General features: G+C 40.0%; 1 long non-coding RNA gene across 2 annotated transcripts; it reads right to left on the bottom strand.

Annotated features, from left to right (window-relative positions):
* Positions 1-1,283: 1,283 nt before the first annotated feature.
* Positions 1,284-13,165, bottom strand: LOC108176579 (uncharacterized). 2 transcript variants are annotated; one of them, XR_011389490.1, is made up of 4 exons: positions 13,033-13,165; positions 6,043-6,202; positions 4,857-4,976; positions 1,284-3,805 (listed from the first exon to the last, which is right to left on the bottom strand). It is a non-coding gene; the product is annotated as an uncharacterized lncRNA (long non-coding RNA). The 2 variants fall into 2 exon arrangements; XR_001793230.3 differs by having other exon boundaries at positions 1,284-4,976.
* Between the last annotated feature and the right edge of the window lie 3,895 nt (positions 13,166-17,060).

The following is a 17,060-nucleotide window of genomic DNA, read 5'->3' as shown; positions in this document are numbered from 1 at the left end:
GAGGTGGCTTTATCTGCTACACCACAGCATTGGCCCCAAGCCTCATATTTCTAACAGATTTTCCCTGACCTCTATGGGCTCACAAAATGTTTCCAGCATATATATTCAAAAAGTACAATGAATAGAAAGGCAGTATCAATCTGGAATTAAGAAATTATTTATAAAATTTCTCTCAACTACTATTATACTTGCTGCTTCTTGCATTCATTTGATGATAAATAACATAGATATTTGTACTTTCAGTCAATGAAGATCTAACTCAACAGGAAGCAGCTGAAATAGAACGACTTTAGTGGAAACCTCTGGAAATGTTTTAACTCCATCTGTAATTTAGTAAATGTTGATCATTAATAAACCATCCTACTCAAATATATGCCTAGATGATTAGGTCAGAGTAAACTTACTGTAACTGAGAACAACAAATGACACTACTTTCACATATTTCATTTGCTTACCTTTTTCAATGTTGTCATAAGGCTAGATTGATTAGATTCTATTCTCTGTATAACATCTTATTAATAAGAGTGAATACTATCTTTATCTTAAAATTAAAATTATTTTTTGTCTCTAAAATCTCTTAAATGCAAGTCCTAAGGGCCAAGCCCACATAATGGTACTTCCCTCCCAGCACCAATGTAGCATTATGTGCTAAACCCTTAGAGCACCACGCAAAACTATTTCTGATTCATCCAATCCCCAAATTCACAACAGCATTGTAAAATGTTTTCTTGTATATAAGTCTCTTCTTTGTGCATAAATTGCTTGCCTCTTGAAGTCAGAAACTAGATTCAGAAGTGAGCATTGCAGTACAGTGTGTTAAGCTGCCATTTGGGACACCTGCACCCACATCAGAGAGCCGGTTCAAGTCTAAGCTTCTCCACTTCTGATCCAGCTCCATGCTAATGCACCTGGGAAAGCAGAGGAAGACAGCTCAAATCCTTGGGCCTCTGCACCAATGTGGGAGAACTGGTTGGAATTCCAGGCTCCTGGCCTTGACCAGAACCATCCCCAGTCATCGCAGCCATTTGGAGAATGACCGGAAGGTCTCTCTCTCTCTCTCTCTCTCTCTCTCTCTCTCTCTCTCTCCGTCTCCCTCTTTCCCTTTCTGTAACTCTGCCTTTAAAATTAGTTAATTAATTAATTAATTAATCTTAAAAAACTTTATTCTTTAAAAATCTTAATTCCAATTTTCTGTGAATTTTTTTAAAATATACTTGAACATTGCTGATGGAATTTCAAGGAGGAAACATCACATGGAAATTGGATATGAATCTAGAGAAAATAAGAGATGAAATGACCATCATAATAGTTAGTTCCACGGGCTATATGAGATCATCCAGCGTGATGTCATGCTGTCTCAGGCATAGGAAAATTTGATCACGTAAACCAATATTTAAGACATGAGTAGACAAAAAAAATTAGTGAAGGACATGTAAAGGAGCAGCCAGTGATGATTCAAGCAAATCCATTAATCATCTAAGAAGTCAAGGATGACCTTGGTGAAAGCTATTTGTACTTTGGGAGAATTAGTGTAGAAGCCAGATAATATGGATTGAGATGGGATGAGAAAGTACAGGGAAAAACACAATAAATTGACACATGTCTGAAAATATTTTCATATAACTACAAGCAAAAGACAGAGTAGAAACTGCGAGGTTTTTTTTTTCCCCAAAAGATGGAAAAGATGCCAGTATCTTTACAACAAGGTTTTTAAAAAGTCAGATGTTTCAGTGATGATGTAAGGTCCCTGAGGAAATAGTAGGGGAAATGATTAAGCAACAGGATGAAGGTATCAACTTTTTTCAGGAGGAGCTGCAAAGTCACTGAGCATGGATTGCAGAGGGGAAGAACAGGTATCAGAGCAGCTGATTTGGTGGAAATGAAGAAACACAATCTGTAACAAATCGTCAAGTGGGAGCAAGAAAGGGAAGTCATTTCTGCATAAGATCCTCTATTTTTCCTATCAAGTTACGGATCATATATCTTCCAACAGTGGACATACAGAAAGAGCTAGGGAAGTGGGAAAGAACAGGGAGTAGAAGAGAGTGTCTTTGATAGTTTAAATGTGTCCAAAAATTCTTTGCAATTCTTTGTGAAAGCTGGATTCTGTTTTCCCAGTCTTGAAATGAGCTTACCTTATGACTTGCTTTGACCAATAGGATGTGGCAGAAATAAATATGACTAGCAAGTGCAAGAAATCTGGATTCAATTTGTACTCATGTAATAAAACATGTGGGCATGAAATAGAGAAATGTAGGATCTCCTTTTGCAATTTAGTGACATTAAGTGAGTTCTTCTCTTTCTGAAAATGATCCAAAAAGCAGAAGGGAGTACAAGGGCATAAGAAACAAAACACCTGAAACTCAACTTGAGGTGGGCATTTGGCACAGTAAAGATGCCCCTTGGAACACCTGCATCCCATATCAGAGAGTCTGAATTCCACTCAAGCCCCACTTCTGCTTCCAGCTTTCTGCTGATGTGCCTCCTGGGTGGAAACAGGTGATGGCCAAAATACTAGGGATTCTGTACCCACTTGGGAAACCCAGATTGAGTTCCTGCCTCCTCCCCTCAGGCTATCCCAGCCCTTCTGACTATTGCGAGCATTTGAGGATGCTCGCAGATGAAAAATCTCTCTCTCTCTCTCTCTCTCTCTCTCTCTCTGTCTCTCAAAGCTAGTCTTCTTTATGGCTTCTATTTCTGATTTTTCTTGACCATTCTTATTTTTTACATTTCCATTTGAACTTTATTATCAACTTAAATGATTCCAAAATAAAAACCGTTGATATTTTTATTGAAACTCATTTTTAATGATGCTGATTTTTCTCACCCAAGAAATGCTATACCTTTCCACTTATTTCAGTATTGTCTTTTTCAATAGTATTTAAAAATGTTCTTTATGTAGATCTTGCCCATTTCCCATACTTATCCCTAACCATTTTGTTTGTGTTGTTGAATTGTAAGTAGAGTTTTCTATTCCATTTATCACATTATAAAGTTCATTTCTGTAGATTGTGTAAGCACAGACGAAGTTCTCTTACTTTCACTGGCTTCTTTGAGTTTCTGTCATCAAATTTATCCAGTGTCTATGTGGAATCTTAGCTTTGCTGGGCTTAATATGTCAAGAGCTACAACAATCATTTGCACTGAAGAATTTTGCTATCTTCTATAAAAGCATATAGCAATTTAGGAGTATAAGTGGTGTGAGGTTGCTGTTGATAAGTTTGTTTTTCTTCAATATTGAAAGCAATATATTCAGCTGTTTTTTGTTAATCCATGGGTATCTTGGGAAAGCATTTACTATAATTTTTATTTTGATTGTTTTAAAGATTTATTTTTTTATTTGAAAGTCAGAGTTACAGAGGGAGAGACAAGCAGAGAGTTCTTCCATCTACTTATTCACTTTCCAGATGGCTGTAATGGCCAGGGCTGAAGCCAGGAGCCAGGAATTTCATCCAGATATCCCATATGAATAGAAGGGACCCAAGCACTTGGGTCACCCTCTGCTGCTTTTCCCAGGCCATTAGCAGGGATCAGGAAGCAGACAGGACATGAACCAGCTCCCATGTGGTACATTGGCATTGCAAGGCTTTCCTATGCCACAATGCCAGTATCCAATAATTTTTATTTTATCAAAAAAAAGAAATACATGACTTTTATCTTTAAAACATTTCTGGAATACGTCTTTCCTCTTACTATGAAACATTCAATTTATTGCCCACCTGTGCTTCACACTGTAGCAAATGCTTGTGGAGCAGCATGGGATCAGAAGTTACTGGAAGCCATAAATGTGAATGTTGAAGGAAGCCTGAAAAAAATCAAGCAATTATCATTACTCAGACACAAAGTGAATAGGTGAATTGACACTAGCATACATACATAAATCACAATAGCCAGACACCAAGTAAATAGACAATAACTGGCAGGGGAGGGATATTTAATAGAAGATGGGAAAAATCAATTGCAGAAAGACAAGATGGAAATGTTACACGTAACTCATGAAAAATTAGAAGCAAATTGTCAAACTAAAAAGGGAGAAGTTATTGGAAATGATGACGGGCTATATGCAGTGATTTAAAAACTGTGATCCTTATATAGAAACATTGTAAAATACAGTATTTATACAGTATTCTAAAGGAATAAAATCATAATTATTATTCTAATAAAATAGCTAGAAATGCAGAACTATGGAGACAATACAAAAGATCAGTGATTACGGTGGTGGAGGGAAGGGGAGAATGAATAGGCAGAAAATTGGGGATTTTAGGAGCTGTGAAACTACCCTGAATAAAACCATCATGGTGGATACATGTCATCATACATTGTCCAAACCCACAGAAGATGCAACACCAAGGGTGAACCCATGTAAACTATGGGACTTTGGGTGATAGTGATGTGTAAGTATAAATTCATCAATTGTGACAAACCCATTGTAATGAGAATGTTGATAAGGGCACAACTATGCATGTGTGAAACAAGAAATATATAGGAAGCCTCTGTACCTTCATCTCAATTTTTCTGTGAATCTAAATCTGCTCTCAAAAGGTAATGTCTTTGTTTTTAAAAACTCAACAACACATCAACAAAAGTTACAAAAGAATATTGAGAAATATATATTACAGAGTTAGGCTTATGTTATGACTAAGAAAATATCCTTTTCATTGATTTGGTAAGTTCACATTCTGTTAACAAGTTATTAGTTTAGTGAGGCTGGGGCTGTGCTGTGGTAGTTTAAGCCTCTGCCTGTGGCACCAGTTGGCCACCAGTTGGAGTCCTGGCTGCTACATTTCCAATCCAGCTCCCTGCTAATGGCATCAGAAAGCAATGGAAGAGGGCCCAAGTGCTTGGGCCCCTGCTACCCATGTGAGAGACCCAGAAAATCTCCTGGATCCTGGCTTCGGATCAGTCCAGCTTCAGATGTTGCAGCCATTTGGGGAGTGAACCAGCAGATGGAAGACAGCTCTCTCTTTCTTTTCCACCTATCAAATAAATATTTTTAAAATATATGAATTTAGGAGAAATGGCAAAGTGATGGCTATGAGAAGACCAGCATTTACTCTAGTCAAGAAATGTTATAAGCCTCCTGTTATCAAAATAAAGGCATTTTCTGCTCTTCACTGTTGGACAAAGATATTCTGTGAGATAACCTCTGCCAAGAAGATCTCTGCAGCTTAGCTGGGGGAACTGTGCCTGAAATGAGTGCCGGAGAAAGGCTCTGTTTTCTGCACTTGCAACAGGTAACAACAAATTAAGATGGAAAAAAAAATACATAAGAGCAGCTCCACTGGTGAGTCTCGGTAGAGTTCTTCATTTGTGCAGCTCTATTCCATGCATTGAACACTGTTGACATCCCTGCCCCTGGCCTTTAAATGCCAGTTGTCCCCAGTCACTGTGTTATACAAAAACATTTAATTACATTTCAAATGCCCCCATATTAATTGACAAATGGAGATACATTAACTTAGAGCCTTTCAAAAATCCTAAGTGCTTTGATGTATTCTATTCAACTTCTCGACGTTGCAAACTACAGAAAAATAATGATGTTACCATGTATATCTGAAGCCCTTAGACAGTGTTGACTGTCTTTCTTGCATCCTCCATAACAGATCAATCAGCACAGCCTGAATATTCTAGCTTTAAGGTGACATGAAGTCCTAGCACTTCTGTCCTTCCCTACCACACCATGTCACCTGGACCATTGCAGTAGCCTCCTGTTACAGACCAAATGAATGTGACTCCTAAAATGCTCAAGTTCAAGCCCTAACCCCTGTTGTAGAGGTATTTGGAGATGGAGACTCTGGGAAGTAAATAGGATTCAAGGTGTTCCTGAGGGTGGGGAATAGGTACAATGCTCTTCTAAGAAGAGACACAGAGAGCTTGCACCTGTTCTCTCTGTCTCCCCACCTACCCACCCCCTGCCAACATTGCTTTCCCACTCTTCTCTCTTTCTCCCACCGCTACCCTCCATCCCCATGCACACCAACCAGGAAGAGGCCCTGTGAGTTACCTACAAGGGAAGAGAAGAAGGCTCTGCAGGAAGTTTACCTTGCTGACACCTGGGTATGATATCCTCGGCCTCCACAACTGTGAGAAACAAGAATCTGTTGTTGAAGCCATCCAGGCTGTGGTATTTCGTTTCCGAAGTTCAAGTAGACTGTCCCCTTTGCTTTGTACAAACCGTTCTCAGTGTAGTGGTGAGAACGACCTGGTAAAGATGTAAATCAGATTATAAAACAAGTCTTGAAAAAGCTCATAGAGGGGCCAGCGCTGTGGAGCAGCAGGTAAAGCTGCCACATGCAGCACTGGCATCCCTTGTGGCACCAGCTCGAGTTCCGGCTGATCCACTTCCAATTCAGCTCCCACATGGGACACCCAGATGTATCTCCTGGCTCCTGGCTTCAGCCTGGCTCAGCCCTGGCCGTTGTGGCCATTTGGAGAGTGAACCAGCAAGTGGAGGCTCTCTCTCACTATCTCTCTCTGCCTACATTTCTCATTCTCTTTAACACTTTCAAATAAATAAATAAATGTTTAAAAGGAAAAAAAAAGTTCTCAGAAGAGGGCCTAGCAGTTAAGACACATGAGTTAAGACGCTCTAGTTTCATTACCAGGGTTTAGTGCCTGGCTCCAGCTCCTGACTCCAACTTCCTACTAATGCAGCTCCTGGGGTGCAGTGAGCAATGGAGCAAGTCCTTGGGTCTCTGACACCCATGCGGGAGAACCAAACAGAGTTCCTGGCTCCTGCTTCAGCATGGTCCAGCCCTAGCTATTGTGGGCACTGGGAGAGTGGACCGTGGATGGGAGTTGACTTGCTTTCTCTGTCTGCCTGTACAGAGAATAAACAAGATCATTTTTTAAGTTCAAGGAAAATGCATATTATGAAAAAATTATGTGTGAACTTCAAAAGATTTTCAGAAAAATAAACTTTTTAAATTCCAGGAACAAATGAAGTATCCTCATCTCATTTTGTCCTCAGAGCACCCCTGTGACTTCTCATGAGAGTTAAAACCAAAGTCCTTGGGGGGCTGGTGCTGTAGCGCAGCAGGTTAACACCCTGGCCTGAAGCACCAGCATCCCATATGGGTGCCAGTTCGAGTCCCAGCTGCTCCACTTCCAATCCAGCTCTCTGCTGTGGCCTAGAAAAACAGAAGAAGATGGACCAAGTCCTTGGGCCCCTGCCCTTGTGTGGGGGACCCGGAAGAAGCTCCTGGCTCCTGGTTTTGGAATGGCACAGCTCTGGCCATTGCAGCAAATTGGGGAGTGAACCATCGGATGGAAGACCTCTCTCTCTCTCTGCCTCTCCTCTCTTTGTGTAACTCTGACTTTCAAATAAATAAATAAATCTTTAAAAAAAAAAGTGCTTGGGGCTGGTGCAGTGTGGCACCAGCATCCCATATGAGCGCCAGTTCGAGTTCCAGCCACTCCACTTCTGATCCAGCTCCCTGATAATGCACCTGGGAAAGCAGTGGAAGGTGGCCCAAGTGCTTAGGCTCCTGCACCCCACGTGGGAGACCTGGAAGAGGCTCCCAGCTCCTGGCCTCGGATTGGCCCAGCTCTAGCCATTGCAGCCATTTGGGAAGTGAAAGAGCCAATGGAAGACTTTCTCTCTCTCTCTCTCTCTCTCTCTCTCTATCTCTCCCCCCCATCTCTCTTTGCCTCTACCTCACTATAACTCTGTCTTTCAAATAAATAAATCTTAAAAAAAAAAAAAAGAGTCCTTACATGGCTCTTTCTGAGCTGGACCCTGTGAGCTCTATGGCACGGCCCTTGTTTCCTTCCTCCAGTCCTCTCCTTCCACTATGGCCTGCTGCTCCTCAGGTGAGCCAGCTCTGCTCTCTCCCCAGTGCCTTTGCACAGTCTGCTGATGAGCTCCTCCACACTCCCTCACTCAGACGTCCATGGTCGCTTTGGCTAGTGTCAATGCTACCTCCTCCCACATGTCAGCATCCTGTCTCCTTTCCTTAGTTTACTTTTCTCCTTGTCTGCACTGCTTTTTAAACCCATGATATGTTTTGCTTATTTGCCATGGTTATTGTGCGCTTACCTCCCCATGAGAATGTCAGCACTTTCTTCCCCAGGGTGTTCACATCTGTTCACCCCACATCTGAAACAGTGCTCCTCAACCTTTTCTTATTATTTCTCATCTAAGAGTTTGCTGAAATATCTTTTTTATACTAATAATTCCACATGAAATTTTATCTCTATATATATATATACACACACACATATTTATATATGCACACATACACACACATATCTGTTTATGTTTGGAGGGCCATTGCAATATCTAAAATGTTTTTCCCTCAATAATCAATATTTGCCTCCTTGGCATAATATCACCAGATTGAGAATACACGATCTACACTAAAGCTTTGCATGTAGTAAACATGGTAAGTAACTATATGTTGGATGAAGAAATGATTTGATTCAAACATATACATCAAAGTTATCAAACTAAAAACCATTTTAACGTATGCCATGTAAAATCATTTTATGGAAATGTCCCAATGTTTTTCCTGTTGCTTCTGTTTAACATAAGAGAATTTTGAGATTGCAAGGTGAGCTGCTAAAGATTGTTAACATAATACAGCTATTTGATTGTATGAATCCTAATTTTCTTACTATTAAGTAACCAGAATAAAACACAGTGATATATTTTACTTTGAGGCTAAGAATAAGACCACCACATTCATCTATATACTCTGATTTTAAGCTGTACATTAATTGAAATAGCCTTGGTATCTTAAAAATTAAACCCTACAAATTCAGTTTTATGATATATATGAAATTTGTGTGAGAGATTTGCTTAAAAACGTTAAGAATTCATGCCTCTAACTGCTGAATCCTGGCCATAAGAGGGACTGTGATCATTTGCCTTTATAGCTCTACTGCTTTGTTGAGTATTTGGCACACAATATGCGTTTAGTACAGACTGAATGAATAAAGGCCGACTGTATTCAGGAGGAGTCTGTGAAGAACCTAGAACAAGAATAAAAACCTTTGCAGCATGCACTGAATTTGCACAGGGCAAATACTTTTCAGTTAAGATAGCATCAGGAAGAAATATTATAGTTATACACTGGAGAACAGAGAGAATCATATTGAATATATATACATGAATATATATATATATACATGTATATGAATCCAATTATGAAAAGACTTGAAAACAAATCTCGGAAGTTTGCACTAAAAACTGAAAGCAAAAAAAGAAGCCATTATAAGAATTTATGAAGTAGAAGGACCTCTTGAAAATTGTCTTTCAGGAAACACACCTGACAACAGTACAAAAGACAAATTAGGAAGAGGAGAGAATGCGAGACTGCAGAGTAGCCAGCCAACTCTCAGCAATTGCATGCGGATTAAAAGGATGCAATTGTAGTGGGGAAAATGGCAAGACAGAGGCTGCTTTCAAAGGCAACAAGACAGAGCATTTTCTCACTAAGAGTCATTGACTGCCAGTAACAGGAACCATCAACAACAAGGAAAAATATTGACTCCCATTGCTGGCTATCCATAGACAGAACATCCTTTGGGGCAGCTGAAATCCAATTTTAATAATTCCATTTCCTTGAGAATCATGTGGCTCAGCACTGCTCCATTTGCTGGTCTCATTCTCAGGTGGTACTGACATAATGACTTCAGTCCCATCAAATCCATCCATGAATGCAACCTGAGAAACACAAGGAGACTGACAGAGAGAGAGAGAGAGAGAGAGAGAGAGAGAGACCTCCAGAGATATCCAGAGAGAATAGCAGAGAACAGTTTCTTCTGAATCACCAACAAATGGATGCCTTGAATCTCAGTGACCTGAACTGGTTTGTATGCCAATTGCTGAACCATTGTGGTAAGAAGAATGAGTTGCCCCTTAGTCTATTCTAATACTTCCTTAGACTTGGAAGGGAGTTCAACTTCTTCCAAGCCACATGGGTGCCTAGGAGAAGATTCAACATTATACCAAAAGTGGCATTTCTTTAAGAGAAGAAGAATGTTGAGTGCACAGCCAACAATGTCTTCCATAATAGTAAGCAATGAAAAAAATGTTAAAGATGAGTTCAAGGTTTCTAGCTATTGAACAACATGACAGGTAAGAGATACCTGTTGCATGGTCAGAGTTGAGCTTATGTGATTTTGAGAGAGGATTGTGAAGAGTGGCCCTGGAACTCAGGGATTCAGAACTAAAATCAGAAAATTAGATGCCATCCATATAGAAGTGAATGAGCTCACCCAACAAGTGAGTAGAGGAAAAGGACGGATGGTGAGTCTTGTCCTCAGACTGGAGGGAACAGGAATGTTAAGAGCGCAAAGAAAACAAAGAGCTGTTGGATGGCTGAAGAAGTAGTAAATGTTATATAATCAGAATACAATGTCAAATTCACACGGGATCGTGCAGAAAGAGGGCTGACCAAGCCAGGTTTGGGACTTAAAAGGAAGGATGAGTATGTGAAGAAGGTGTTAAAAGATTCATGAAAGATTTCCAAACAGCAACAAAGATTAAATGGAAATTCTCAGTGTAAATCTGCCACAGACCTGGTCAACCTGGCCCTTCGCTCGATCACTGAGGTTGTGTTAGTGGATTAGGACAAAGATAACTGTCGAGAGAATTGAGAGTCCTGATCAAGCAAGATTTAACATTCGCCCATGGAATTTAGAGTGCAGAGGGAATCCTCAGCCACAGGGTGTTCATGGACTGCCACTCAGTCTTTGGTTCTGTTACTTGGATTTACAATACAATACAGCAGACTTATTAACTTTGTATCTTAGTTTGAGTTCTCTTGAAAGCAGAGTCTAAAATAGGGGCTGAGGTACAGGTAGTTTATTCATGAGGCAAGGCTAGGAAGAAGAGAGAAAGAGTGGGGTACAAGATAAGGAAGGGATAAACACGAATCAAACAGACATTAGAGGTTTGGTTAGCTATGGTAGATGGTTTTCTGTAGTTGCCAGCTGCCCCTTCGAGCTCATGTGGTAGTGTCTCTCTGTTTTCCCATTCTGAAGCTCTCTTGAAAGCCCCAGCAACAGGCTCAGCCTGGGATTGCAGGAGGCCAAAAACCCTTGACCAGTGTAAGAAGGCAGTAAGCCCGTTGGTGCCAGCTGTGCCCATGGCTTACCACTTTACAAAACCAAGATTCAGTCCCTCTGGGGACGCACAGAAGCATTGTGGTAGAATACCCACATGATGGCCCCATCTAAGAGCAAGGAGGTAGAAGGCTGTCTGAAGGTTACCCTCACCTCCAGGTGATAACCTCACACAAGCTCAGGCTGCACCTGCACAGGTGTTTCAGAGAAAGCCCTCAGGCCAAAAGCAAAGCCCTATTACACAGTGTTTTCACTGAGACCCTAGCAATCACACCCCATGGTCCCCACAGCTGTCCAACACAGCTGTCTGGCACAGCTGCTCTGAAATCCGTAGCCCAAAGGGTTGTGATGTGGGCATCACACACAGCTGCTGCACAACCATTCCTCATCCCCAGTACTGTTGATGCTTTGGACCGGATCCCTCTCTGTTGGGAGTGGGGGGAGTGGGGAGGCTGCCTTGTGCCTTGGAAGAAGTGAAGTCCCATCCCTGGCCTTCCCTCACTGTGTGCCAGCTGCCCCCAGCCCACTGTGACAAGGAAAACTCTTCCAAGCATTGCCAAATGGCCCCAAGGAGGTGAAATCGCCCTCAGTTGAGAACCGCTGCAGAGCACTGAATAACCTTGGGCAAGTTTGCTTCACTTCCCTAAATCTCATCTGTGAAACGAGGGTAATAAAATCCTGACCTCATAGGCTTTGAGGGAAGATGAAGTGAAATGGTGAACATTAAGCACTTAGCAGAACAGTGGACACTTAGAACATAGTATACGTTTAATAACAACAGTAATAATAGTAAAAGCAGTACTGTAGAAAATCTCTAATCGTGCTATACATTTAGGGTTAGATTCAAGGTTTAATTTTCCCTTCTTTGACTAAAAAATTAGTAATAAGGTACTCAGTCCTAATACGAATTTCAGCAAATGGATCAGAGGCTGAATCTCAATATGGATAAATCAAAGTTAAAAAGTGTGACATCAGTCCCTTTTGATCTTCTTTCATTACCAAACACCAATTAATGCTCTCCAGTTAAAAATGACCACGTGCTATTTTGTTGTAGCTAAGTGAATGTGGGGTGTGAAGTAGATTTAAAAAAAAACTCTGCTTAAAAAAATGAATAGAAAATTAAAATATTGTATTTCCAGAATAATCTTGCAGTTTATACTTCAGTATTTTACAAAATACAAATTAAAAATGCATATTTTCTAAGACAATTTTTTGGACATCATCTGCAGCCTCAGAGTGAAAGCCATGAATATTTCAGATTTATTAGCATAAACTGAATACCAGCATGCAAACACTGAAAGGAATTTAAGGCAATTGTTAATGATTCATTACATAGAGTAATTAGATTTTTGTATGATTGGAGCAAACGCATTAGCAAAAACAATTATGCACTGATACAATGAAAAACCACTCTCAGGGAAAAAGCCATTAGTGTAATAAAAAGGACATTTTGCAGGGCTCCTCCTGTAGTTTCTTAGACTCAATCACAAACAGCTGTTGCCATCTGCCAGGGAGAGCCCTCAGCAGAACAAACGTGACAAACCTGTGCCAGACCCTGATCTGTCTAAAAGGCCTACCCAGAACTCCCAGAGACCAGGCATCTGCAAGAGAAGACAGCAAATGAATCTCCAGTGAGACTGGTTTACATCATTCTTAAAGGAGGACTGCACGGGGAAAAAAAAAATCAAACAAGATAAGTAGAGAAATATGTCTGAGACAAATTGCTTTTGTGGCTTCTGCTTCCATCTCTTTGAAACTTTTAAAGAGTATATGCTTTTGCCCACAATGGAATCACTGTTCAAACTTACTTCATTACATTGTACCTGCTTTTTAATGTGTCTTCTTTGCGCTCTTCAAGAGCCAGTGCCAAAACACAGTCACCCTCATAGCCTCAGGACTGAGCAAGCATGCAAATAATGAATGAGTGAACCAGTAAGTCAGCATGGCAGTTGTCCAGCTTACCGTGACTGCGTACCAGACCCCTAGATCAGTGAAGAACTTAAAATATCAGTCTCAGTCTTCATATATCTTAAGTACTGCATCTCAGAAGCAGCCAACCTCCCCGTCACGTCTGAGCCTTCCTAGAATAGATGCATTCTGAGGCAGCAGGAAATGAGGCAGCCATGTGACCCAGGCCAGCTCTTCACCTCCACTCCCACCCCCAAAAGAAAAGAAGTTGGGCAATCTTCCAGATCATTGAAACAGAAAAAGATGTTTGCCAGAAATCTCCAAGTAAGTCAAGCAGAGTGCTTTTTTTTTTTTCCTGTCTTATGCTTGAATTAGTAATATAATTGCCTCGGTTCTCCCTTCATCTATTCAGGTTCAGACATAGCTTCAGATAAAATAATTTGAGGCAGAGAGTCCCAGGGGAATAAAAGAGAAGCCCAGAGACAAAGGAGGAACCTTGAAAATTAGCTCAAGTGTGTCAGAAACCCCCTGAACGCATCCAGGTGGCAGTCTGGAAATTATGAAGCGAAACTGGATCTACACAAATGATTAGGAAATGCTTATTTGAATTTTACAAACAAGAGTGTTAGCTACTTTCACAACGCGAAGCATTTGGCTTCAACTTATCAATATTTCAAAAGTGAATCCACGGAGATCAATCGTTTCTATTTCATTTCTTGGATGTTGACAGCAAAGAAGTTTTTCAATAAGAATTCCATTTGGAAAAACTTGAAAGCAATCCTGGTAAAGATGACATACATGGTTTTAGCCACCAAACTTAAAGAGTAATATTGTCTCCCAGGAAATGATTCTGAGTCAGGAATACTCACATCCAATATAGTAGAGTCGCACGCTGATGTTATCTCTAATGGTCTGGCTCTGAGATGGTGCTAGACAGCTAGTGAGAGCAAGTGCCTTCTCTGACTTCCATTACTGGCCTCTGTTCTGTTTCATCCAAGACAGCACACTCACCACTGCCCTAGTTGTGTTTATAGCCGGCCTTGAGCTTCAGCTCAGGATTGATCGCAAGGGAGCTCTCAAATCTGACAGAAAAATAGGCAGACACCCAACAAATTAAAATGAAATTATCTGTGAAAAAGCTTTGTAAACTGCAATACCCCATGCAAATCGGAGTTATGACAGCAGAAAAGTCTCCCCAGAGCTATTTTTTCTTCTCTTAACAAAATGATGTGCTTAATTCTGAGAATAAAACTCATTGAATCTTTTAACCCAGTTTTTTCTTTTTGATTTTGGAAGCTTGTCTATACTAGATCTCTTGCCTCTCCTTGCTTTGATTGGATTTAAGAGACCACTGGGATGGCCTGACTTCTAGAACTCTTTGATTCTAAGGAAGATAGGATTACTCTACCTGCATTACAGGACTCACCATGGAAACCACAGAACAGGAACAAAATGAGGAAGAGCAAAGCAAATCAAAATCACAGTGACTCTTGCACATAAGTAGTTAAAATGACAGTAAGGTTCCTCTGCTTACCTGGTATTCCATAATGAGTCTTGAAAAGAACCCACAGACTTATTTTGAGTCATATTTGGGGTACAAAGTGAAATGACTTTGTTATGCTGAAAAATAATTTTATTAGCTATAGATTTAATTCTCTTTTTTCCAGACCTAAAACATAGTGATTTGAAAAGCTGATACAAATTTTACAATAAAATAGGTTAACACTCAAGCATTTTTAGGAGTTCAATCAATTAAACTATTTGAGCGACACTAACAACCAAATTGTTAGTAATATTCTTGGCAACAAGTTTTTTTCATTCTCCAGGAAATAATTTTTTCATTCCGTGTTAGCTGCCTGTGGAGAGGAAAAAGTGTGTTTTTAGATGTCTCATCAGGTTATATAACTTTAATGTTAATATTTATTTCAAACTGGTCTCTAACCTTTTAATTGTGTCTCCTTTTAGTTTTAAAAAAAAAAAGTTTGAGCATGTCACCAATAGATCGATATTAAGACTGTTAAAATATTTAAACTTATGGGGCCGGCGCTGCGGTGTAGCAGGTAAAGCCGCTGCCTGCAGTGCTGGCATCCCATTTGGGTGCCAGCTTGAGTCCCAGCTGCTCCACTTCTGATCTGGCTCTCTGCTATGACCTAGGAAAGCAGTAGAAGATGGCCCAAGTCCTTGGGCCTCTGCACCCACATGGGAGACCTGGAAGAAGCTCCTGGCTTTGGATAGGCCCAACACTGGCCATTGCAGCCGGTAGGAAGTGAACCAGTGGATGAAAGACCTCCCCCACCTCTGCCTTTCAAATAAATAAATAAATCTTTAAAAAAAATTTAAACTTGTTTTAATAAAACTTGTTTTAGGGGCCGGCGCTATGGTGCAACAGGTTAACGCCCTGGCCTAAAGTGCTGGCATCCCATATGGGCGCTGGTTCATGTCCCAGATGCTCTACTTCCAACCCAGCTCTCTGCTGCGGCTTGGGTCCTTGGGCCCCTGCATCCACATGGGAGACCTGGAAGAAGCTCCTGGTTCCTGGCTTCAGATTGGCACAACTCCGGCCATTGTGGCCAATTGGGGAGTGAACCATCGGATGGAAGACTTCTCTCTCTCTGCCTCTCCTCTCTCTGTGTAACTCTTTCAAATAAATAAATCTCTAAAAAATAAAACTTGTTTTAATAATAATATTTCATCCTAAGAAACTGTAATTGCCCTGTGTCCAAGATATCTTCATAATTACACTAGATGGACTTAACACTAATGCACACATACAGCCTTTGCTTCATTGTATGTGTTTTCCGAGCCCTTGGGCTTTCACACTCCTTAAATTTCTTCCAGATACCTGTGTTGCCATCCTGAGTCCCACCCGGGAGATTCTCATATTTTGAACACATTACTACATCGTTTGCAGCAATTTTTTCTCATGAAAATCATTTTTCCTAAATAGAACCTAATCCAATTCAATTTGAATGCAATTTAGTGGGTTAATCAAATTTTCTTGACTAAAATTTTACAGATATAAGCATTTTATGAAGTGAATGGTTCATTATTACACACTTAAATTTCTTTATTCAGAAATTAGGGTCACAAGATTGCTCTACTAATGTAGAGCAAAAATTGGTGATATCCATTTTCATTCTTACCAAGTTTATCTTTTTATTTTAAATAAACAAGAAGATCAAAGAATTCATCATTGTATTGCTACTGGTGCTACAATTTTAGAAAAAGAAAATGTTCACCAATATTTCTTAAAGAAATACATTCAAAATAAGTATTAAGGAGGACCAGAATTAGAAACCTAGTGTCTTATTTGTTGCTGCTGTTATTTAAAGTACTTTACATCACAGTTAATAAAATAAATGTACTGAAAAGCATTTACATGTATATATTATACATGCAACAGAAAATAGTATAAGAAAATTATATTTGAAATGATTCCAAGTGCTCACATGTACACACATACACACACACACACACACACTCCACAGTATCTGTGATTCTTTTCCAGGACCTAGCTAAGATGGATAGTAGGCAGGGATTCCTACAACTACTTATTAAGTGCAAAGATTTGAAATATTTTCCAGCCACATGTGACTTAACCACACATGGTCCAACTTTCTGATGCATACTCTAAAAACATGTAATGCTCTTTTAAAATCAAATAAAAACAATTTTTAGGATTGTGCAGATATCACAATATTTGTCATACAAAGTCATATGCATCCCACACCCTTTTTTATTACTGTGGTTAACCAAGAGTTAGAAGGTGTTATATTTTTGACCACATATCTGATTAAATGCAGTTGGACATATTAGAGGACAGTTCAATTCATGCTTTTTAATACTTAGCTTTTTTCATTTAGCCAATCATTTTTTCTTTAAGCTTTTAGTACAGCTGATAGAGGGGAGAAGAGAGAAGGGTGGCCTTCAATGCTACTCTCATCAGGAGAGGAAGGAAATACACTCACTCTTTCAAACACTCACGTGTACCTATTCTTAGGTTAGATTCTAACTAATTGAACCACGTTAAAAATTAATCTTCTCTCCTCATTAGGAAAGTGAAAATTTTAGACAAATGATTG

Source organism: Oryctolagus cuniculus, chromosome 6, assembly GCF_964237555.1.
Source record: "Oryctolagus cuniculus chromosome 6, mOryCun1.1, whole genome shotgun sequence".
Lineage (NCBI taxonomy): Eukaryota > Metazoa > Chordata > Mammalia > Lagomorpha > Leporidae > Oryctolagus > Oryctolagus cuniculus.
Note: the sequence above shows the minus strand (reverse complement) of the source record. Positions and strands in the feature narration are given on the sequence as shown.